The 25,869-nt window shown below is 30.9% G+C and overlaps 1 pseudogene; it reads right to left on the bottom strand.

Moving 5' to 3' along the window:
• Positions 1-376: 376 nt before the first annotated feature.
• Positions 377-23,870, bottom strand: LOC123885918 (annotated as a pseudogene).
• Positions 23,871-25,869: the final 1,999 nt, after the last annotated feature.

Here is a 25,869-nt window from a genome sequence, read left to right as displayed (position 1 = left end):
TATAAATTTTTTAATAGACCGATATAAACAATTTGAGGCCCCTAAATGTTTGAGGCCCTGTGCAGTGGGTCACCTTGCACACCCACAGGGCCGGCCCTGTCCGATGACATCGATCGCATTCCATTTTTTTACATTTTCCTGGTTGCATGTTATTGAGTTTTCAAAATCAAAATTAACGAGTTTGAATTCAATGGCTAAATTTACTGCAAATTCATTCTCGTACAATGCAATTTTATCTGGTCTTGATGTTTAATTTTATTCTTGATTTTGAATTTTGCAGAATGGATTCAAATTCTTCAATGCATGAGAAAATACTCAATCTATTTGAATGTAATCTTTTAAGTACATTTGCTTTCTAAATATCTAAACTTCTCAATTAAATGAATACCTGTGAGTTCTGCACTTCTGCTTTGATTTTGGGCAGGTTGGATTCAGCTTGCATTTCTTCTTTTGGTACCAATGACTGATTAGTTATGGCAGCAGCAGTTATTGCTTCAGCTTGATCTAAAGGCACTCCTTGTCCCTCAAGTGTCTTAACCTGCATAATACACAACAACAAAGGATGCAAAAGTTAAGCCAAAATGAATCGGTACATTCAAACAGGGCCGATTCCGATATTCTGGAGGTTCAGGGCAAATAATTATAAGGGCCCCTAATAATTTTTTTTTGTTAATTTTTTTTTTAAAGAACATCATCTATTTAAATTGAAAATAACATATAGCCGTTCTAATACATTTGGAGCTCCCAGATAAATTGGATAAAGAAGCATTTTAAAGGTAAATAAATTTAGTACAATTAATATGTTTTTTATTTAAAAAAATGCAATTTTTAAAAGAGAGTAACTTTTAAAAAAAAATTAAAACAACATCAATAATATAAAAAATGTCATATTCTAATCAATAACAACAAAATACACCTTAAAAAAATGATAGTATTGTTAGTCGTGTAAAAAAAACTTATGGTTTTTTAATAAAAATTGCAACTTAATTTTAAAAATGAATTATTTATTTTCAAAGAAATAACAAAATATAGTTTTTTTTAAAAAAAAATAGTAAAATTATTTGTAAGCTATAGAGTTCTATTTATAAAATACTCGTTTTTTTATAAAAGAAAACAATTTTTGTCATATTCAATACGAACTATAAATAATATTAAATTAAAATTAACTATATTTATTATGAATTGATCTCTTAAAATCTATATATATAAATCCTAGATAGTTATCCAATTGACTATCTAAACCCTAATCCACGTCACCCACTTAAACCAATCAAAATCTTTCATTTAGCCACATCATCCACTTACATTCATTTAATGTGTGGTACTAATTATTATTATTATTATTATATTATTATTATTATTATTATTATTATTATTATTATTATTATTATTATTATTATTATTATTGTTGTTGTTGTTGTTGTTGTTGTTGTTGTTGTTTTCGGTTACTATTCATTTTAATTTTTTTTGTTCAATTTATTATTTTTGGTACAAAATAGTTAATACTTTTGCTGATAATCTTTTTTCCAATTTTTGTGCATATAGGAAGTTGGTCGATTGTTAGGACTATTTACTGATAATTTTGGTATGCAAATTCATTGTCATGTTCTTTTGGTTGATCCAAATAAAATTCAATTTGAATTGTTAGTAAAAAAATAGATAAAATAAAATTTACTGATGGTTTGCATGCTTTGCGTGATTTTTATCATATTCGATTTTGAGTACGAGTTAAGTTGGTTTATCTTTGTCCCAATATGTTTCAAATTAATATAAATGACAGATTCGATAATGAAGTAGTTTATCCAACTCAGAATCTTCCAACGAGATTTATAATATAAAAAAACTTATTATGTTTCAACATCAATTTTTCCCATTTAGATAATTTCTATTGTTATTATTATTATTTTGATAATACCTATTGTTTCGATTTTAAAATTATTACCTATACAAATAATTTTTTGATGTTACAGTATAAAACAACGCATAAGACCTGTGCATCGCACGGGTAATCGTCTAGTAAAATAAAAAACTAGCATAGGTAGGATATGAACCTACCACCCTAAACATTGGCACTTAGCAGCCATGTGCACACCACTAGACCACTCAACACTTCATCAGAAGTTTTCACCAAAACATTTACTTAACTAATAACTGTGATCATGGACTTGAAAAAAAAATTTGAGACCTCAATATTTTGGAGGCCCTGAGCTGGGGACTTGGTTGTCCTGGCCCAAAACCGAGCCTGCATTCAAATAGTTAATTTTATACATATTTGCGCTTTGAAGTTAGCATTCTGCCTCCATCCACATTCTCGCGGATCTCCACAATTGATGCGGGGATCCATTAACATCAAAAAAAGTTATCAAATATATTCTTTGTGTCTATGAGAGAGTAAAAAGCATTAACACAAAGACATTTGACGTGGCAGGGGGTGGCCTAGGGGGAATATCTATTGAGATTAGCAGACCTGACCCCACTTCATTAAAATTTTGCTATCAACTAAACATATGTTTTTTTGACTTAATCAATTAAACATATGATCTTTTATATTATTATTTATAAATTAGTTTTCCTCAATTCAGAAAATTGATTTTTCCTCTCCTATATATTATCATTATCTGCACTCGTCTAAATAAATTGTTCATTTGAATTTCTACTTCTCAACTCACTGAAATTTACTCCTGAAGCTTTATATATAGCCAATAAAGAAAGAGTAGGGAGAGATTTTTCTTTTACTTATTTAATTTTTTTTTTTTTTGAGCAGCAAAAAATTTATTAACTAGTACTCATCATAAATAACATAAGGCATGTTATGAGAGCCAAACATAGTACTCCTAAGGCATGTTATTTAATTATTTAATTACATATTTGAGTAACTTTATTTATTTACTTATAAATTACATTGCCTTTTTAAATAAAGTCTTTTAGGCTAAAAGTCTTTATATATCTATAACAATATATAAAGGGGATAAGGGAGTTTGGGATGAATTTTTTTTTGTCCATTTTGCCTTTAACTTTCTTTATGGTTTTTTAATTATTCCATAATTGCCCTTAACTTCCTTTCTTTTTTTTTTTATGGTTTTTTCATCTATATCTATTCTATACTATATCTATAACAATATATAAAGGGGATAAGGGAGTTTGGGCTGGATTTTTTTTTGTCCATTTTGCCCTTAACTTCCTTTATGCTTTTTTAATTATTCCATAATTGCCCTTAACTTCCTCTCTTTTTTTTATGGTTTTTTCATCTATATTTATTCTATACTATAATATATAAAAAGAATACATGAGTTTTGGGGTAGAATTTTCATAATACCAACATTACCATTGCTTTTTTTTAGTAGCAACAAAAATTTTTTATTAACAAACTCACCATAACATAAGGCGTATCTTTTTTTTTTTGTACATAAATTAGACACAGGCAACGCGCCTGCCTGACCCGCTAGTTTACTTATAAATTACATTGCCTTTTAGATTTTAATTAGATCATACAATAAAGCTATTTCATAAAATAATAATATAGGGCCCGCATTCGGAGACTAAATTTGAAAGTCAATAAATAATATTCCTTACTCCCTCTCTTAGTAGTTAGTTAGTTGTACTAAAAAATTATTTGTTATTTTAGCGTATGTTTGTATAAGACCATTTCCAATGATATAGTATCTATTAGATATTTATGGTACTTATTATGTACTATCATTGGAGCACAACACATTTTAGTATCAAATAGGTATCACTTCTCAAATAAGTACTCTCTCTCATAGTACATAATAGAATTTGTGGGACTCATTTATAAAGATGTAGAGTTATTGATGACATGTGGAGTTATTTGTGGGACCCGTTTAGAATTTTTTAAGAGGTGCTGAATTTGTGGGACTCGTTTATAAATAAGTAATATGTACACGCGGGACCCACTTAGGTAGTCAAAATTGGATTTCTCCATTGTGGTTGCTCTAACTGTCAACTCCCCACACTACTAATTAATCAGAAGTAAACATAACTTTTCGTAGTAATAAGATAAAATATAATAGTAAATTAAGTATGGGGTATCACATTATTTCATTCATAATTTGAACTCAATTATGTTTTAATAATCCATCTTTAAATAAAAGTCATTAGTCACTAGAATCTATCTAAGTGGTTAATTTCAGATATACACTTTGTTAAATTTCTACTTTTAGCTAGCTTAATATGTGTCATAACTTTCCGTTATTATTTAATGTTGTGGTTAATTCATAGATCAATAATCAACAAACAATAACTGTACGATTATAGATCATTAGATCAAGAAGTTAAGGAAAATTAGATATTATTTTTTAAAAACTTGAAGTGATTATAAGATCAAAACTTGAAAATTAGGGTGCACTTAAATTGAAAAAATTTATAATAATAATTCAAAAATGGAATAGACATTGGATATATAAGTACATGCTTAAGAAAGAAAGAAAAAAATTCAATTTTTTTTATCAAAGTTTGGTTCATATAGCTAGCTAACCTCATAAGGTGGTGGAGAAGAAGAGTAACTATCTGCAGCAGCAGAAATCACAATAATGAAGAAGAGTAGCATTGCCATCGGTAGAGGAGGAGAAAACAGATGGAACGAAGGAAAATAAGAAGAGAATTTGTTGATATTATGTTTATGTCAAATGTAGAATGAAAGAGGTATATATAGAAGTTTTCGTAATAGCTATCATTATCATGTAGGACCATTCATATATTTTATTCATATCAACTAACATGAATGTGTAATATATGATTTGGAATAAATATGTTGCATGTTGCAGTGAATTATTTTAATTAACAATAATTACACTGTTCTAACTTCACTATGTATTAAGTCACTAGGTTTGGTCTAGTGGTGAGGGGTTTGAGTAATACGTTATAAGTCTTGAGTTCGATTTTCAGCTCATTGTAAACAAAAAAAAAAAAACTTCATCATGCATTAAAAAAGCAAAATTACACTGTTCTATAACATAAAGTAATTATATTATATAGTATAATTATTATAAAGTTTTTTTACTCAATCCAATGACTATTTCATTTTTTAGGGACTAGACAAAAACAATTTTTCATTAACACCGTTCATTTTTGAAATTTTTGAAACCGGACAAATTGAAGATTAAGGGACTAGACAAAAACAAACTTGATGAAATGCTAATGCATTAGTCAAAACTAAAAGCCCCCTCAAAACTAAAAAAGGAAAAATGATGAATGAAAAATGAGTGGGACGTATTTCTTTCTTTTAGCGAGTGAGTGTGGTTTGTTCCTTTGTGGTGGGTGTAATAAAAGTAAATGAAGTTTTTTAACTAATATCAAGTTTCTATTGGATGATAGGAATATGAATCCTCGGCTGCAAACATTTTTTGAATTTGAAGTACATTTGTACAAATAAAATCCCTTGAGAAATGTTTTATAGCGAATTATATATTTAGCTTCACTAGATTTTCTTTTTTATATTTCCATCCAAAAAATAAACCACAATCATGAGATATTATTTTTTTTTACCAAGACAATCATGAAATATTGATTTTTTTTCAGTGAGAGTTGTATAATTTTGTATCATTGAAGTAAAATATGTATGTGTTTCATAAATATTACATAAAATTATAGGACTAAGGGTCACTTATTAGTAATGTATGAAACTTAAAATGGTATCATTGTTAGAGTGCTACAAATTAACTTCAACAAGTTTCTCCCTTATGAGACATCATGAGTTTTTTTTATTTTATTTTGACAATTTATGAGACATGAGTTATGTACCACACGTTATCCCTAAACCCAATATAGATTAGCTTTAATCCAATTATAAGCACGTAAATTGATTTCACATTAAGAAATGTTGTTCTATATTTCTTTTTAGATCTATTAATTTTTTGGTAAAGATTAAGTTCATAATTTTTTAGATCTATAACATAAAGTAATTACTAATTGTGTATATATATATTACACGCACGTTATTTGCACTGCATGCCTATTTTGAAGCATAGCCAAGTTAGTAACTTTTCAAAAAGTGCTTGTGAGAAATGAAAAATTGAAATGGCCTTATTAAGCTACTAACTAGGTTTGAAAATTGCGTGTTTTGTAAGAATGAAAGAAAGAAAGAAAGAATACAGTTCATATTGTAAAACATTTACGATATTAGAGGTGTTCATTCGAACTCGCAATATTAGGGTGTTGATTAGAACTCGCAATAAAATAAATAAATAAATAAATTTGTTAGTTTCACAATATAAAAGTGTTGAATTTTAACCTTCCAATTCAATTGAATAAGATGTTGAATACATTGGAACTAAACTCCAACATGATCGGGACTAACAATTTATTCTCACCCATTAGCATTTTAGTAATCGCGTGAGTTTGAGAGTTGGTCATCGTCGTCGAGGTCTTTTCACACACCTCAAACTCTCAACCACCCTTGTTGCTTACCACGAATAAGTCCTCGACGACGACGACCAACTCTAATGTATTAGAAGCATTTACCAATAATATATCCAAAGTTTCTTCTATATTTTTTAAAATAATTTATTTGGTTTCACCAAAAATTTTCTTGTACTTAGAACAAAAGGAGGGTAGTAACTCCTTATCATTTTCTGTTAATTAGAACCTCAACTTTTTCTAAAACTCTCTTTAAGGACTGATCCCAGCCCTTAAGCTAGCTTTGCATTTCTAATTTTTTATTTCCCTTAAAAACATAAAGTTCAAAACTATAGTATATTTTTTTGATAGCACTCTTTCATTATGACATTCATTAGAGATCAAATACACATCAATTGTAATTTTTAATTTGCTTCTACTTTGGTTTAGATGTCATTATTTTCTTTCTCCAAGGAGGCTATATATAGGTTGCTACTAATTTGAAAATATACAATGAATTTATTTTCAATATGAAGAATGTTTCAAATGGTAATTATGTCTTCAACAAAATTTACTTTAAAACAAATATAATGTGCAATTTTTAATACAAAATTTCTATCATTAGTATACACTAACAAGTGTCCTAAGAGAAAATATTAGCATTTCCCAACATATAAAATCCCTTAAAAAATGTGGCTTCACTTGATCTTCTTCTTTTTCTTTTTTTTTTTTTCTATCCAAAATTATGCAGTCTTTTTAAAATAGAATCTGTAGATTTTTTTTGAAAGCTTGGTATCCGGTCTTAAGACCGACTAATTCAAGGGGACCAATCTCACCGTCCACTTGCAGGGGCCCCATTTAAAGTCAGAGTTTTTTGCTCTGTATGGACAGCCCACTGAAATTGACACTAGGGGGAATCGTACTTGAGACCTTGAGAGGAGCATACTCCAAGGACCCAAACCAACACCACTAGACCAACACCAAGTGGGTTATAGAATCTGTAGATTAATGTGTTATAGTGAGTTATTTTATTTTGATCAAGATAGTGATTTCTTTTCCACCACCAGTATCTGGTTCACTGGACTACCTAATCTGATTCAGGGTCAGTTTTGGCAATGATTACAGCCCCTCCCTATCATAGTTGCGGGGGATTGAACAGTGATCATTCCTACTAAATCTAGTGCCAATTATCACTGGACCAAACTAATGATTGGTAGATTGTGAGTTATTTTAAATAACCAACAATAACAACATTCTTAGTGTAGATTAATGTGTTTTCGTTCACTCTACTAATTTTTGTAGTGTTGTTTGGCCTCTCTTTACTTGTTAATTTAGAGAATATTGTGTTGTTTTTTGGGCTGTACTTTTTGTACAGTTTGCTTTAGTAATATATTTGCAGTTAAAAACAAAATTACACCGTTCATCACTTCACCATATGAAAAGAAATCACTTCAAATATTAACAAAAATTCCCAAATATCTTCACATCAAACAACAATTCATAAGATATTGACATTTTGTCCTTTCTCCCCTCATTATTGCTTGATACCACTATCCATCTCTCAGCCATTTTTTTTCCGATAAATTTGATTATTAATATTCCGATAACTTTGATTTTATATCTTATTATTTATAAGTATTTTATCGTTGTATGTTATTCATTCCGCTCCTATATATAAGAAACACATTGAGAAAAATAAACCTATGAAAGAGACTTATTTTTTTTATTAAAAATTCTAAAATATTAGGTGTTATAATTCCAAAATTAACCTTGTGAATGTATTTATGTAATGAATGTATAACATTGTAATAGGACCGGACGGAGTATTAATTTGGATCATGTAAATTTATATAGAGATTTATCATTTTCATTTTTTGTAATATTGACTTTATATTTATATTTGATGTATTTTTTTGTCAAATAGTCTGGTGACTAGAATTTTACCTTTTTAAAGGTGATTAAGGGTGTGTTTGGTAATACGAATAAGCTAGTTTATATCTTATTATAGTAGTTTATAAGCTTGTTTCATAAAATTAGAGGTGTTTGGTAACGAGTTTTTCTATACCAGCTTATAGCTTTTTTTCATATGTTATTTCAAGTAACGTTTGAGCTTATAGTTTTTTACCTTTTCTTCCAATTTTAACCTTATTATTTATATTTATTTTCTTTTAATAAAAAAACTACACATTCACGAAAATAATTACCCACTCACATAAAATAACCATGTACTTTTACGTCAATTTATATTTATAAAAACTAAATTTACCAAACATTTTAATTTCATTATGCTATCTTTTCAGCTATCAGCTAAAAGCTAGCTGATAAGCTATCGGCTAGCTTTTCAACTACCAGTTAGCTGATAGCTTAATTTTACCAAACATAGCCTAAGTGGGAGTACTGGGTTCGAACTCTAGTCCCTGCAATAATTTGCAATGTCCTTGCAAATTGAGTTATGCTCACCAAGACATATTCGATATAATTTTTTTATGTAAAAAAAAATCATCTTTTTTATGTAGATAATTTTTTACGACCATTCCAATACGAATACAAGTAAATCAATAGAGAAAAAAGAATATGCACATACAGTGTAAAATAATTTTACACTGTCAACCAATCACGACCATGTTTTCTGCTACTTCACCCCACTTTTTTTATATGACATGGAAGGTTGAAACATTCTTATTGATCGAGTGTGTAAAGTTTTTTTTATTTTGTATGCTTATGTCAATTAAACTCAAATCAATAAGACTTTAATTGCACGGTTAGTGTAATGTTTTTTTACACATGCACCAAATGATATGTTGTCACATTATTTAATAAATGACACACATTATTTGTTTTTAAACACCATACATATGATGGGTTGGTATATAATTTTTGTTTTTTATTTCTGCGAAAAACAAATATCCTTTGCGCACAACTGAAAGACTAATTAGTCGAATTTTGTGGACCCAAATTGGCCATAAACTACCAAAGATAAGATCAAACCCATGATTTTTTTTTTTGTCTAATAACCTAATTGTTAGAAATTTTACCTTAAAATGAATCAAACCCATAATTTTACTTAAGTTACAAGAGACCCACATAATCTCATAAAATTCCTCTTGAGTTAATTTTTTTTTTAATAACTAAATTAATTTTGTTTTGTTTTAGACTCTAAATAGGGGTAATATAGTAATTTTTATAAACGACGGGTTCGGGGTGGGTACCAATATCCCGTTACCCGCCCCATCTCCATGTTTTGAGATCGAGAAAAATTCAAACCCAATTAAATCGGTTTTTCCCCGTCAACCTCGGGGTGGGTTCAGGCGAGTACCCACATGTTCTGTTGCCATGCCTAATTTTGAGCATTTGTAATCTTGCAATGTGGTTCCAAATCCTTCTTCTTTTTCTTCATCATTTCCACTCACTCTATTCCTAAACAAAAAAATGGCAGGATTAACAGCACCATCATATTATTCCAAAGAACCACCTCGTCACCCTTCTCTTCTCTACAAAAAAACATCATGTCATAGTATTAAAGTAGAGTGAAGTGTAGTGGCGTGATTTGGTAAAATACAGACATCCGTTGGTCTCATATACAAGCAAAGATACATTTTTTAGATTAATTGAATAACTGATGTATCAAATATATATTATGGATCACATACATCAGATATTGGATATTTTATATGAGACCGAAAGGAGTAGTTTTATTGTATTTTATCTTGCTATTTTTATGCAAGAGAGGAGGTAGTATTTAGGTAATATAAATCTATCCAAATTTCAGTATAAATATTTGTGTCATATGTTTTTGAATTGAAAATTGAATTTGGAAAATATTGTATTGTCGTGGGCAAATTCTTCAGGAAAAGATTGACTAAATCTTGTAGTTGGTTTTTAAATTCATTTGATTAAGATGTGAACAAATATTAAGCGTTAATCGTAGTTAATTGTAGTGTTTTTTTTTTTAAGCGACCAATATTAGTTGTTAGGTTTTTAGATTAATAATTTTTCGCCTTTGTCCGGGGTTGAACCCTTAGCTCAAACTAGTAGAGCTACTCAACCCACCCCAGTTGTTAATGGTAATTTTTTTTATTTTTTTTGAAGAAGCTAAATTAGCCCACCCAAATTGGCGCCAGAGAGGTTGTTAATGGTAATTATCTTTAGAGTTGACTTTATATAATAGTTTATATTATTATATTTTATGAAATGTTTGGTATTTATGAACAGATACTCTGCGGTGATATCTGGTCTCGTGGAACATTCCAAACAGCTCTTTATGAAAGATGTCAGGTTAGTTAAGTTTGTTTTGAATACGGAATTCAGTTAGGATTTTCTTATGCTTAGGTTTGTTTGGATTGACTTATTTGAGCTTACATATGCGCATAAGCACTCGTGTGACTACTATGAAGAGCTTATAGAAACAACTTGTGATATGTTCATATTGCTTATTTCCATAAGCTCTCTAAGATAGCTTATGAAAACAATTTATAGCTAATACGGAAACAGTTTGACTTTATTTTGTTTTATGTTGTAGAAATAGCTTATAAATAAGCATTTATATGATAAAAGCTGTTTCTATAAGCTATCATAGGGAGCTTAGTTAAAAAAGCTAAAAGCATCTTGTGAGCATTTCGTATGCTATTTTTATAAGCCCTTTTAAACACTTACGCAGCTGCTCAAGTCAGAAAAAATGTTATTTTGATTACAGGAAGCTTCCAAAGTATAATGTAACTGCCACACTGCAGGTATGTGTTGTGTTCTCTTGCTAAACTTCCAAAGTATAATTTGTGTCTTTCTTTAGCCATTACGCGTAATTGTTCCTGGTGTCATTCGAGCTCGGTCTATTAAATGGCTAGAAGCTAAGATGTGTATTTGACAAGCACAATAAATTCATGCATTAATGTGTATCTGGGTTACCTCTCTTCTTTTTACCGTTTCGGTGAGTTACAAGAACATGTTTCTTTTTACCGTTTCGATGAGTTACAAGAACATGTTTTTGTTATTCACGATGAAAACCACAAACACGTTGAATTAACTTCTTTTTCCTTTTTTTTTTAATTCAAACAGGTGTCTAAATTTGAATTTACTGAAAACCAAAAGACGTTCTTTCCTTGCATAATGATAAACCTGCCCACCCGTACTCAAATTTTTGCATATGCATTTCATTTGATGAATTTCACTTCCTAGCCCACAGCAAAACAATGTTAGGATTGTGGGCTCATACTTCCTAGCCCACAGTGTGGAAATTTATGTTAGGAAATTACTTATTTGTGATTAGGCAGAGAAAATATTCTATGATAGTTAGTTTTTCAAGCAATAATATTAACTCTTGTGTTCTCTCTTAATTTGGGTTTCTATCAATTGGTCTGATATGCCGAATCTTCAAATGGAAGTATCTGAGTTTTGGATCTCAAACTATACACCTAGGGTTCTATTATACTATAAATTTGATTTCCTAATTCCCATTAAGGCAGTAAACTTGATGCATTTGTCTGCCAATTTAACGCAGGTAGCTCCTTACCGCGCATGTCCTTCTCATCTGGGAAAAATGACTAGAAATCCTTATTCTGTCGTACCCTAATTTTGTCCTACCCCATTTTTATCATTATTTTATTTCCATTATTTTATTATTATTTCAAAAATTCAAAAAAATATTATTTTTATATGCATTTTGTTGCTTCAACTTCGAGAAACCACATTTCACTATCAAAATTCCACTTTTACCCCAAATAAGGTCCACTCACCAAAATACCAATTTGACCAAAGTCAACACTACCAAAAAATATGGAATAAGTGACCAAAAAATATACCAAAAACACCAAAAAGGGAATATACCAAAACAATTATTGCACACCTCCATTCCAACCTAGAATGTTCTAGAAGGTAGCCACCTCATCAATTTTCGTGATCCCCTCCAATCATTGGATAAGGATCATGATTGGAACCAATAAAACTACCACTATAACTCCAAAAATTCCCAAAAATGCCACTCATGAGAAAATTCTTTTTTCACCCTTTTTAACCTAATTCCGTCAGCCTAGAATGTTCCTATTGTCTCTATATAAGCAGCAGAGAAGAGAGGAATAGAGGTTGGATTTTCTGAAGAGTTAGAATCACCAAAAATCTCATTTTTTTTTCACCATTTTTTCCATTTTTCGAAATCCATACAAACATCATTCAAGTTTCAATTTTTCTTCACAAAACTCTTCTAATACATCTCAGTAGTGAAACACACAAGAAAAACGAAGAAAAAGCGTCAATAGAAGCTCACCCAAAGTTCAAAAATAGCAAAGAAAAGAGTAGGTGTTAACCCACCTAAACAAGCCTCAAAACAAGTAGGTTTTTAAACGTTTTTTTACTCATGAACACCTACTGAAGCTTTTCCAACCCTTGATTTTGTTTAATTCGTACAAATGTGAATTTTAAAGTTTTTTGGGTTTTAAAGTTTCGAACTTTTTTTGAGATACAAACATCTTTTGAAAAATCTAAGTGTATATTCATGATCTACGCGGAAAACTGAGCAAAACGATATATTCTTTTTAAATTTTTGACGAAGAATTGATGTTGTTGTTGTTGAAGACGATGACGTGGCGACGCGTCATCGGCTCCCTCCGTTTTTAAAACACAGCCGTTTGATTTTATTTAAAAGATCAAGGGCCGAGATCTGTTATGGGAATTTTAAATCCTGGCCGCCTGATTTAATCTAAAGGCTCAGATATGTGACGTCTACTGTGCGCCTCTGTGCTCATGCCACACTGGATCATATCCTGCTTATCCTTTTTTTGTTTGGACGAATTAGATCTTGGGTTGGGCCTGGTGTTGCAGATTGCTATTGCTTCAGCCCCAGAACCCATTCTTGCACCCCCAGTTACGTTTTACTTATTTTTTAGTGCTTATTTATATAAGTGCTTATTCAAATAAGAGCTTATTCACGTAAGTGCTTATTTAAATAAGTGCTTATCATTTAGAAATGATTATTTGAGTTGTTGATTAATTAGTCAATTAATTAAACACTTGATTAAGTGAGTAACCATTTAAGTTGTTTAATTAAAAGTGCTTAAGTTACTAAGTGCTTAAATGGTTAAACACTTAAATAAGTGATTGTTAGTTAAATGATTAATTAATCAAAACTTCTCAAGCTTATTTTAATAAGTTCATGTTTGGATTATTTACTTGATTTAATACTTTCATCTCAAGTTTGTTTCTCAAAAACACTTCTTTACTTGAAAAACCTCACAATTAAAATAAATGGAATGAAAAAGGGTTAGTCTGACGTATCACTTTCTTCCCCGAATAATTCGAGACCCCGACGTATGGCTCGTGACTCGAATTATTCCCATTCTTATTTTTTCTCTCTAAATAATCATGATTAAGCAAAATTGTTCGGTTGATAAAAGCTTCAGTCATGCATATATTTATTGTTATATTATATCTGTTTGCTTTATTTCTTGGTAATCTTGCTTAAACATATCAAACTAAATCATAAATGAAATGAAAAAGGGTTAGTCTGACGTATGACTTTCTTTCTCCGAATGATTCGAGACCCTGACGTATGGCTCGTGACTTGAATCATTCTCATTCCCAAACGCTAAAAAACGTTAAAACACTTCGTTACCCGCTTCATCTTTTCTTTTGACTTTCTTAAATCAAATAAAAGAACTTAAGCATAATCAGAATGAAAAGGGGCTAGTCTGACGTATGGCTTTCTTCCCCGGATAGTTTGAGACCCTGACATATGGCTCGTGACTCGAATTATCCTCATTTTCGGACGTTTTCATTAAAACTCCTAAAATCAACTCAACACACTCAAACCATTTTCACTGCCCACGCGCGCAGTAAAAGTAAAACTTTTTCCATAAAACGGGTGACGTTTTCGTCCTTTCTCCGTAACACAAACAACGCTTAAGCCTCCACTTTACGAGCATACAAGCAGCGTTTAAATACGAGAATGCGACATTCTTCGTAATACAAACCACGCTTAAGCCTCCAAAGTGCGAGCATACAAGCAGCGTTTAAATACGAGAATGCGACTTAGACGTCATGCGTCTAAAAACAACCAACCCACAAACATTTTTTACCCTGAACTACGAAACCCTAATTTTCCCATTGCACCTGGGAATACGTAGGAGCAAGATTTAACATCTTGTCGGGCACAATAATAAAAAACAAACCTTTTTCCCCGTATCCACAATCACATAAATAATAATAAAAAATAACTTATCTATCGATGAAGCAAGGAACAAGTAATCAAGCAAACATTAAAAAACACATTAAAACAAACAAACATTTCCCTCTAAAAGGTTTCCATTGAGTACAACGGATGTGAGGGGTGCTAATACCTTCCCCTCGCATAACCAACTCCCGAACCCATTTCTCACCCTCAAGGTTTTCTTGATATTTTCCTTTCCCTTTTTTGGGATAAATAAAATTCGGTGCGACTCTGTTATTTTTCGAGTGTTCACACTCGAGGATTATTTTTCACGCCGCGACAATAGATAGCTCCTTACCGCGCATGATACATGTGTTATTTTTAACGCAGGTAGCTCCTTACCGCGCATGTCCTGCTCATCTGGTAAAAATGACTAGAAATCCTAATTCTTGCATATGCTGTGTAGGTAAAAATTAGTGGTTATGCAGGATTAGGTGGTGGCACAGTGGCAGAGGAATTGAGAGAGCAGATGTGTCGGTATGATACATCATCTCCAATCATGCATCAATTCATTATCAATTTTCATGCATTGACATCACCATTAATCTTATGAAAATATTCATAGACAAACAACAATGTTACTCAACCAACCATAACACATCATCTACATCATAAGGATAAGATAACATGGTTTAATTTATCTTAAACCTCACCCAACTCCATTCTCTAACACTCCCCAAAATCCTCTAGTTATTGGTTACTAACTTCGTTTTATTTCCAAAACAACTTCTCCTAATTAACCACCAAGTTTATCATAGAAAAGTAGTGATTTAAACTCCCATAAACTCACCTAACGATTAGGAATAGGTAGCCTAAGTATTAGGAATCAATTGGACCTCAAAAACATGATTTTTCTCAAGTTATGACAGTTTCAATCGATTTGGCGGACAGACAATTTTGAAAAACAGCTGCTCAATGCATGGATCATAACTTCAGATACGAGCATCCGATTGAGACGCGTGAACATGTGTTGAAAAGCTAAAGAGAAGAGTTACAACTTTCATGTTGACGACAAAAACCAATTCAGAGCGCAAAAGGATAAAAAATTACGTTTTCTCTTCAGACCTTATAAAAAGACAGTTTTTCTTAAACTATAAAAATTGAATCTTTGATTTTCCAAAATCCCAATGTGAATTCCATTAGTCCCACTAATCAACACTCATGATATTTGAACCTCAACAACATCATTTCATCGACAATCAACACCAAATCACCAAGGTTCATCATTAATTCATAAAATCATATAAAACTCATTTCTCTCAAAACAACACAACAATATTGCATGTATTTTCTCATATATATGATTCAAACATGAATTCTAAAAGCACCAACAAGATTACTCACAACAAAAGCAATAATCTACACCCAAGGGTTTTATCACAAAACCCAACCTATGAAAGGGATGAGGGATCTTGGGAGAGATAAAATCCCTTTCAACCATTATCCACCTACTCTACCCATAAATAAAACTTCCCGATGTTTTCTCTCCCGACCCCCGTGTTTCTTTTATACCCCTGAATTTCCAATTTTGCCCTTAAAAAAACTTGGTTTGTAGAAACTGAAGTTTTTTTTTGCTTGAAAACAAATTTCGGTTTCTAAAAACCGAAATTTACTCTGAATCTGCACTAGTAAAAATTCGTTTCTGCAAACCGAATTTTTTTGCAAGGGCAAAATTGAAATATTGAGGGTATAAAAGAATCACGGGGTCAGGAGAGAAAACATCAAACTTCCCTTACATCATGAAATTGGAGAAATGATGGAAAGGCCTGATGATCACTCTAGAGCTCCTCTCCTTCCTCTTATGTTCTTCTCTTTTCTTCAAAAACATTTTTCTTTCTCTCTTCTCTTCTTCCTCTTATTTCTCATCTTTTCTTCTCTCTACCTCCTTCTCAATCTCAAAATTATGACCTTGAAACCTAGCCGATTCCGCCGCCCGCCATTTTCTATCTAACCAAGCACCACCACCAACCTCTTTTGCTCATCTCCATCATCCAAACTACGATGCAACCATGTAGCATTCATTCTGGTGGTGCGTTAGCATCTTACGACGTCATCACCACCAAAAAGCCCCTTCTGGGTGGTTCTATAGCAGTCTTCTTCCGCCGTCAAGCACTACTCTACTACAATCCGATCTAGACCTTAATCGATCCTGGCTCGATTGTGCTTTGATCTTGTTCAGTCGGTTGCTTAGGTCGGAAAACCCATTTTGGGTCTGTTCACCGCCACTCCATTGGCGTAGTTGCGGTGGTTGGTTTTCATTTGTTGTTGTCGCGTCTGTGGATGAGTGCTCAGGTTGTTTGGTCGGCATTGATCCTCTGTTTTATGTTTCGTCGGAGATGCTTCAAGGAGAAGCCGTCATATGGTTGTTTTTTTTTTTTTTTTTTTTTTTTTGACCGAAGGAAACTCATGACATTTCATTAGCAATAATAGAATCGATACAAGAGGGTACATCAATGAAAATATGGAAACTAGCTAGAGATGAGGCCACATTTGCTAATATATGAGCGGCCTCATTGGCTTGTCTCCTAACAAACTCAACCCGTCATATGGTTGTTGTTCAATAATGGCGTTGATTCGGGTCACCGTCATAAGTTTGGACAATCGGTTAGGTCTATATACCCAGTTTTTTAATTTTTTTTCCTTTTTTTTTTTAATATAATAAAGAAATATGGGCAATGGATGGGGTAAAGACTGTTTTATCCCCTGATGTCTAAATGTTCTTTACCTTATAAAATTTTTTTATCACCTCTCTCTCTTTAACTTAATTAACCTCATATAGCCATAAATTACCATTTTACCTTCCACTAAAATGGGCTCATACATAACCAAACACTAGCCCAATAAATAGACATCCTAAATAATACATAAACATGCCAATTAATTAAATTAACATAAAATACCAAATTAATAAATTTGGGGCGTTACACTTATATTGAAAGAGATTTGTTCGACAATATAGATAATAAGTTGTCATTCAACGATTTCAAAACTTGAAACCGCGGAGTGAAAAATTGTAAAACATATATAAGTAATTTTTTTAGTACAATTTAATTTATATGTATATATAAATTAAAATATTGATTAAAAATGTGCACCCTTGGACCGGGGTCCGAGCACCACCACTGGTAATGAGCCAAGTCTCCCCATAAATGAAATGGACCCCGATAAATTCTTGGGCATCTTTGTCTGACAATCTCTGTATCCATGGAAGTCTTCCAGCAAAATTGGATCCAGGTCCAGTACACTTATATTCTGCGTAGAATACGCTCCTGCATTTATGCACAAAGAAATACATACAATAAGTCTTTTAGCATTGCATTTGCATAATTTGTATGAAGGCAAGGTATAGTTAGTACTAACAAGTGGTGGTCACCGTCGTCCATAGTGTCAACCCATCCTTGAGGGAGAACAAGACTGTCCATGTAGGTATAAGAGAAAATTACTCTCGAGTAATCTCCCCATGGTCTTCCCAAATAAACTTTACCACTCCCTATTACTTTGCTTTTTAATATTGAAAATCCACTATCATCAGATGTCAAACTTGAGCGCTTTTGAGCTGTGATAAAGCTTACATTTTGCGCTATGGAATTTATAGTGCAGCCCTGCATCAAGAAAACATGATTAAACAACAAACAAACATGATTAAGCAACAAATAATTTTTAAATGGAAGAATAATACCTGGTAAAGGGACCTCCCATTTCCAAAGATAAAATCAATGGTGCCTTGAATTTTGCAACCTTTGAAGTAGTGGAGGCCTTTTATTGATACTATGTTTATTCGTTTTTTTTTATTACCTCAAATACAATGTTGATAGCTATGAAATAGTCTGCATCTACTGCAACTGTTGCACTCTTGAACGTCGCCAATGGTTCGCCATCACTTCCAATGGTAGATGATCTATCATTTCCGGTAATAATTGGTTTCTTCGTTGCATCCCCTAAGAATGTTATGAAATCCAAATCTCGAGGGATCACAATTTTCTCCCTAAAACAATTAATCATCACAAATTAGAAAACTTCATGGATTAAATTAAACTCTGCATATCTTAGTTTTCTAGAATTCCAACAATTACAATTGGAAAAAATAATGAGAGTAACAGTTTTTGTAACTTAAACAAAAAAAAATACATAATACTTTATATTAAATTTTGATACCTGTAAAGACCGGGCGCAATGAAAACAACTACTCTTCTGCTGTTGGGTGCTGGAATGCTGTTGATAGCTTCAGTAATGGTCATGAAATCACCACTACCATTTGGGTTAACATTAATAGTCACCTTGTCATTCTCCGCTTGCCTCAGCTTAAAATCAAGACTTTGTCCGATGTCAGGGCCGGTCCCGAATATTATTTGGAGGTCCTGTTTGAAAATTAAAAATAGATCTTTAATAAAAAATACAATTTTTTTTTAAAGTTATTCTCTATTTGAATCGTAAATAACATAAAAAATAGTCATCATAGTAAATAACATCTAAAAGCGATATATTTTAATCAATAACATTAAAATACATCTTCAATCTAATATCATTATCAACTTACGGTTCCTTCAAGAAAAAAAACTTTCTCGAAATGTTAGTTTCTTTTTTTACAATCAACCGCAAGTTACTTATAAAATTAAGAGTGTATCTATTAATTTTTTTTAGTACTAAAATATTTTTAGTAGTAACAAAGTCATTATTTTTTTACATATATAAATTTTTTAATAGACCGATATAAACAATTTGAGGCCCCTAAATGTTTGAGGCCCTGTGTAGTGGCTCACCTTGCACACCACAGGGCCGGCCCTGTCCGATGACATCGATCGCATTCCATTTTTTTACATTTTCCTGGTTGCATGTTATTGAGTTTTCAAAATCAAAATTAACGAGTTTGAATTCAATGGCTAAAGGTTCATTTTTAATTTTATTCTTGATTTTGAATTTTGCAGAATGGATTCAAATTCTTCAATGCATGAGAAAATACTCAATCTATTTGAATGTAATCTTTTAAGTACATTTGCTTTCTAAATATCTAAACTCACCAAGACACCAACACCAAAGTCCTTAAAAAATCACATATAACAACTTCTCAATTAATGAATACCTGTGAGTTCTGCACTTCTGCTTTGATTTTGGGCAGGTTGGATTCAGCTTGATCTAAAGGCACTCCTTGTCCCTCAAGTGTCTTAACCTGCATAATACACAACAACAAAGGATGCAAAAGTTAAGCCAAAATGAATCAGTACATTCAAACAGGGCCGGTTCCGATATTCTGGAGGTTCAGGGCAAATAATTATAAGGCCCCCTAATAAATTTTTTTTTTGTTAAATTTTCTTTTTTTTTAAAGAACATCAACTATTTAAATTGAAAATAACATATAGCCGTTCTAATACATTTGGAGCTCCAAGATAAATTGGATAAAGAAGCATTTTAAAGGTAAATAAATTTAGTAAAGTTAATATGTTTTTTATTTAAAAAAATGCAATTTTTAAAAGAGAGTAACATTTTAAAAAAAAATGAAAATAACATCAATAATATAAAAAATGTCATATTCTAATCAATAACAACAATTATTTATTTTCAAATGATAGTATTTTTAGTCTTGTAAAAAAAACTTGTGGTTTTTTAATAAAAATTGCAACTTAATTTTTAAAATGAATTATTTATTTTCAAAGAAATAACAAAATATAGTTTTTTTATAAAAAAAATAGTAAAATTATTTGTAAGCTATAGAGTTCTATTTATAAAATACTCGTTATTTTATAAAAGGAAACAATTTTTGTCATATTCAATACGAACTATAAATAATATTAAATTAAAATTAACTATATTTATTATGAATTGATCTCTTAAAATAAAATCAAAAACTAGCATAGGTAGGATTCCAACCTACCACCCTAAACATTGGCACTTAGCAGCCATGCGCACACCACTAGACCACTCAACACTTCATCAGAAGTTTTCACCAAAACATTTACTTAACTAATAACTGTGATCATGGACTTGAAAAAAAATTTTGAGGCCCCAATATTTTGGAGACCCTGAACTGGGGGCTTGGTTGCCCTGGCCCAAAACCGAGCCTGCATTCAAATTGTTAATTTTATACATATTTGCGCTTTGAAATTAGCATTTTGCCTCCATCCACATTCTCGCGGATCTCCACAATTGATGCAGGGATCCATTTACATCAAAAAAGTTATCAAATATATTCTTTGTGTCTATGAGAGAGTAAAAAGCATTAACACAAAGACATTTGACGTGGCAGGGTGGCCTAGGGGGAATATCTATTGAGATTAGCAGACCTGACCCCACTTCATTAAAATTTTGCTATCAACTAAACATATGTTTTTTTGACTTAATCAATTAAACATATGTTATTTTATATTATTATTTATAAATTAGTTTTCCTCAATTCAGTAACTCAATTCAGAAAATTGATTTTTCCTCTCCTATATATTATCATTATGTGCACTCATCTAAATAAATTGTTCATTTGAATTTCTACTTCTCAACTCACTGAAATTTACTCCTGAGGCTTTATATATAGCCAATAAAGAAAGAGTAGTGAGAGATTTTTCTTTTACTTATTTAAATTTTTTTTTTTGAGCAACAGAAAATTTATTAACTAGTACTCATCATAAATAACATAAGGCATGTTATGAGAGCCAAACATAGTACTCCTAAGGCATGTTATTTAATTATTTAATTACATTTGAGTAACTTTATTTATTTACTTATAAATTACATTGCCTTTTTAAAAAAAGTCTTTTAGGCTAAAAGTCTTTATTTATTTACTTATAAATTACATTACATTGCCTTTTAGATTTTAATTAGATCATACAATAAAGCTATTTCATAAAATAATAATATAGGGCCCGCATTCGGAGACTAAATTTGAAAGTCAATAAATAATATTCCTTACTCCCTCTCTTAGTAGTTAGTTAGTTGTACTAAAAAATTATTTGTTATTTTAGCGTATGTTTGTATAACAAACAATGAAAATTATTTGTTATTTTAGCGTATGTTTGTATAAGACCATTTTCAATGATATAGTATCTATTATTTATGGTACTTATTATCTACTATCATTGAAGCACAACACATTTTAGTATCAAATAAGTATCACTTCTCAAATATGTTTGTGGGACTAATTTATAAAGATGACATGAGGAGTTATTTGTGGGACCCGTTTAGAATTTTTTAAGAGGTGCTGAGTTGAAGAGATTGAGTGCTTATTATGTACTATTATTAAAAAATTATAAATAAGTGATATGTACACGCGGGACCCACTTAGGTACTCAAAATTGGATTTCTCCATTGTGGATAAGATAAAATTAAAAGTTATGATTACTTCTAATTAATCAGAAGTAAACATAACTTTTCGTAGTAATAAGATAAAATATAATAGTAAATTAAGTATGGGGTATCACATTATTTCAGTCATAATTTGAACTCAATTATGTTTTAATAATCCATCTTTAAATAAAAGTCATTAGTCACTAGAATCTAAGTGGTTAATTTCAGATATACACTTTGTTAAATTTCTACTTTTAGCTAGCTTAATATGTGTCATAACTTCCCGTTATTATTTAATGTTGTGGTTAATTCATAGATCAATAATCAACAAACAATAACTGTACGATTATAGATCATTAGATCAAGAAGTTAAGGAAAATTAGATATTATTTTTTAAAAACTTGAAGTGATTATAAGATCAAAACTTGAAAATTAGGGTGCACTTAAATTGAAAAAATTTATAATAATAATTCAAAAATGGAATAGACATTGGATATATAAGTACATGCTTAAGAAAGAAAGAAAAAAATTCAATTTTTTTTATCAAAGTTTGGTTCATATATGATTTGGAATAAATATGTTGCATGTTGCAGTGAATTATTTTAATTAACAACAATTACATTGTTCTAACTTCATTATGCATTAAATCACTATGTTTGGTCTAGTGGTGAGGGGTTTCAGCAATACGTTATAAGTTTTGAGTTCGATTTTCATCTCATTGTAAACAAAAAAAAAATTTCATCATGCATTAAAAAAGCAAAATTACACTGTTCTATAACATAAAGTAATTATATTATATAGTATAATTATTATAAAGTTTTTTTTACTCAATCCAATGACTATTTCATTTTTCAGGGACTAGACAAAAACAATTTTTCATTAACACCGTTCATTTTTGAAATTTTTGAAACCGGACAAATTGAGGATCAAGGGACTAGAGAAAAACAAACTTGATGAAATGCTAATGCATTAGTCAAAACTAAAAGCCCCCTCAAAAATAAAAAAGGAAAAATGAGTGAGTGTGGTTTGTTCCTTTGTGGTGGGTGTAATAAAAGTAAATGAAGTTTTTTTTAACTAATATAGCTTATATCAAGTTTCTATTGGATGATAGATCGATGTAGCACTAATCAAATGTGAACATCACAACATGATGACTTGCGACAACATCACATTCACAATAACCCCACAACCTTTCTTTCCTTTTCCTTTTTTTTTTTGACCAAAAGGTATATTGAGGGGATCCAGGGGCAGGGTGACAATTTTTAGGTACATAAGCACATAATGACTTGTATATCGCATGCATGGAAACATATAAGATTTGTGGGTCAGCATAATTTTAATAACAGTTTATTTGTCTTAGTTTTTTTTTTATAAGAAAAAATTGAATTATAAGAAGTACGTACTTAAACCTTACAATTCAAGAAAAAATAAACCGTTAGATGCTTAAAATGCACACTAACGGGTCATTATATCAATCAGAAAATACAAAAGAAGAAATATTTCCTATTCGTCCTATAAATCAAAACCAGGAAATAAACATAATTTGATCCACTAAGGAAGACAAAATAACCACTTCTCCTCTAAATATGATGTTATTGCGTGCACGCCATAGACTCCAAATGGTTGCTAACCAAATTATATGTCTTACTTTCTTATGCTTCACCAAACTGCCAAAAGTATTAAAATGCTTCCATCCTTCTTCAAAGGGTATGAATTCCACATTCAACCACCTAAAAATTTTCTTCCATACTTGTAATGAAAAAGAGCAATTAAAAAATAAATGGTCGATGTCTTCTTCTCGGAAACAAAACGTGCAACTAAATTCATGAGGATTGACAATAATATTTTTTCTCGCCAAAGCCATACGTGTTGGAAGTCTTGCTAATAATAACCGCCATCCGAAAATGCTCACTTTGGAAGGAACATCATTCGCCCATAAATTTTGTAGCGCATCCACAACGTTACTGTCAAAAGTCGTTTGTGCGTCGCGATTTTGAAGGAAAGCATAAGTTGAACGCACCGAAAAATGCCGGCATGGTTTGGGATCCATTTCCTACGATCTGGACTGTTTGGCGTTGGACTAATAATTATCAACATGCATGTTAGTTCTGATAAAGCTTCCATCTCGATTGATAGCAATTCCTCTACCCATCTCGGTTGATAAAGCTTATTTGTCTTAGTTACTTACAAACAAGTTGTGCCTTGATCGGTTGTTTAATAAAGGTGTTTGCTATTCAAAAATAGATAAAAATTAGTAGAATGTAATTGTGTCTTAAGACATTACAAGAATAAAGAATTTTGGCAACAATATATTTTCAACAAAAATCTTTTTAAATTGTTGTAATATGATTTTGTTTTCTCAACAATATTATTATTGCAATAAAAAATGACTTATCTCAACAACAACTAAAAATACTTAATTAAAAATAAATAAATTAAAATACCAACCACTATTAACTCCACTCATCCATAATTATAAAAAAAAAAACATTCCCACTTATCCATCACGTTCAAACATAGAAAGTTCACTTCTCCACCTATTAATTTGGGATAACCGTATGACCCACCATCACCATCATGGTGCAACTATGTTATATGAAACAATCTTCCTCTTTTTGACCATGTTTTTAGAGAATTTGTTATTTAATAGCCTAGTGATAACTACTATAAATTTATTAATCTAAAAGTGCATTTTATCAACCGTATAAATTAAATATCAATTCATCCCTCAAAGCTCACTCATTTTTTTTATGGAATTTTCACACCTCACGGGAACTATGTAAAAATAAAAACAAATAAAAAAAAAAAGAAAGAAAAATGATTGAATGGTGAAATTAAATGCAGTTTACATGATAAAAGTTGGAGATGTTGGAAATATGTAGTTGTGTTGTTGGTTTGTTTGAAGTTTCACATTGCTTAGGTTCCGGAATGTGAAGTGTATAAATATGTGAGGGCAACCTCACCCTATAACATGGTATCAAAGCCGGGTTAAGGACTGTAATATGGACATTGGACCCAGGACCACGCTAGGCGTGAGGGTGGGTGTTGGAATATGTAGTTGTGTTGTTGGTTTGTTTGAAGTCCCACATTGCTTAGGTTCCGTGAAGTGTATAAATATGTGAGGGCAATTTCACCCTATGAGCTATCTTTTGGGATGAGATCCAAGCATATTTAACGGGAGAGATATTTGAAATATTATTCGTATAGATTTGAACGTACAATTTTCTATTTTTATCACCTATGCATGAGTTTCGCAACTATCTTCATGAAAAACCTAATTTTTAGCATTTTCCTAATTTTTTATTTATAAAGAGAATAAGAGCCTATTTGATTTACTTTTTAAAAACTGTTTTTTAGCAATTACACTTAGTTTAAAAATATGTTTGTAGCAAAATGTTTTTAAAACATAGCATGAAAACTGATTTACTATAAACAGTTTTTTTTTCATTTTCTCATTTCTAAAACAATTTTAGAAAGGGTTAAATATGCATAAGGTCTCTGTACTTACGAGTCATTTGAGTTTTAGTCCCTGTATTTTAAAAACATTTTATTTTGCCACTGTACTTTCATTTTACTTTAAAAATGGTCCCCGGACCTTTTTTTTGTTGTTGAAATAATACATTTTTGCTGATCTGTCACTGTTGACTAGACTTTAGAGTTGATGACTAATTTAATTTTGCAGTGAATCGATCAAAATATGTTTGTAGCAAAATGTTTTTAAAACATAGCATGAAAACTGATTTACTATAAACAGTTTTTTTCATTTTCTCATTTCTAAAACAATTTTAGAAAATAGGACTACCAAACAGATTTTATTTTGTTTTGTTTCTTGAAAAGTGTTTCTAGAAGTTGATTTACAAAAACTAACCAAAAACTAAGACAATCATTTGTTTTGGTCTTTAAAAAAGACAATCACATACGAAAGACACTATCATTCATTTTTGCTTAACAACCATACGCAAGAAGAAGCTGGGCCCGCGAATCTCTTCTTACTTTTTATTCTTATATTTTCTTATTTACTTTTATTTGATTTTGTTTTGTTATTTTAT

The sequence above is a fragment of the Trifolium pratense genome, linkage group LG5 (assembly GCF_020283565.1).
Source record: "Trifolium pratense cultivar HEN17-A07 linkage group LG5, ARS_RC_1.1, whole genome shotgun sequence".
Taxonomy (NCBI): domain Eukaryota; kingdom Viridiplantae; phylum Streptophyta; class Magnoliopsida; order Fabales; family Fabaceae; genus Trifolium; species Trifolium pratense.
This window is presented reverse-complemented; position numbering and strand designations above follow the sequence as displayed.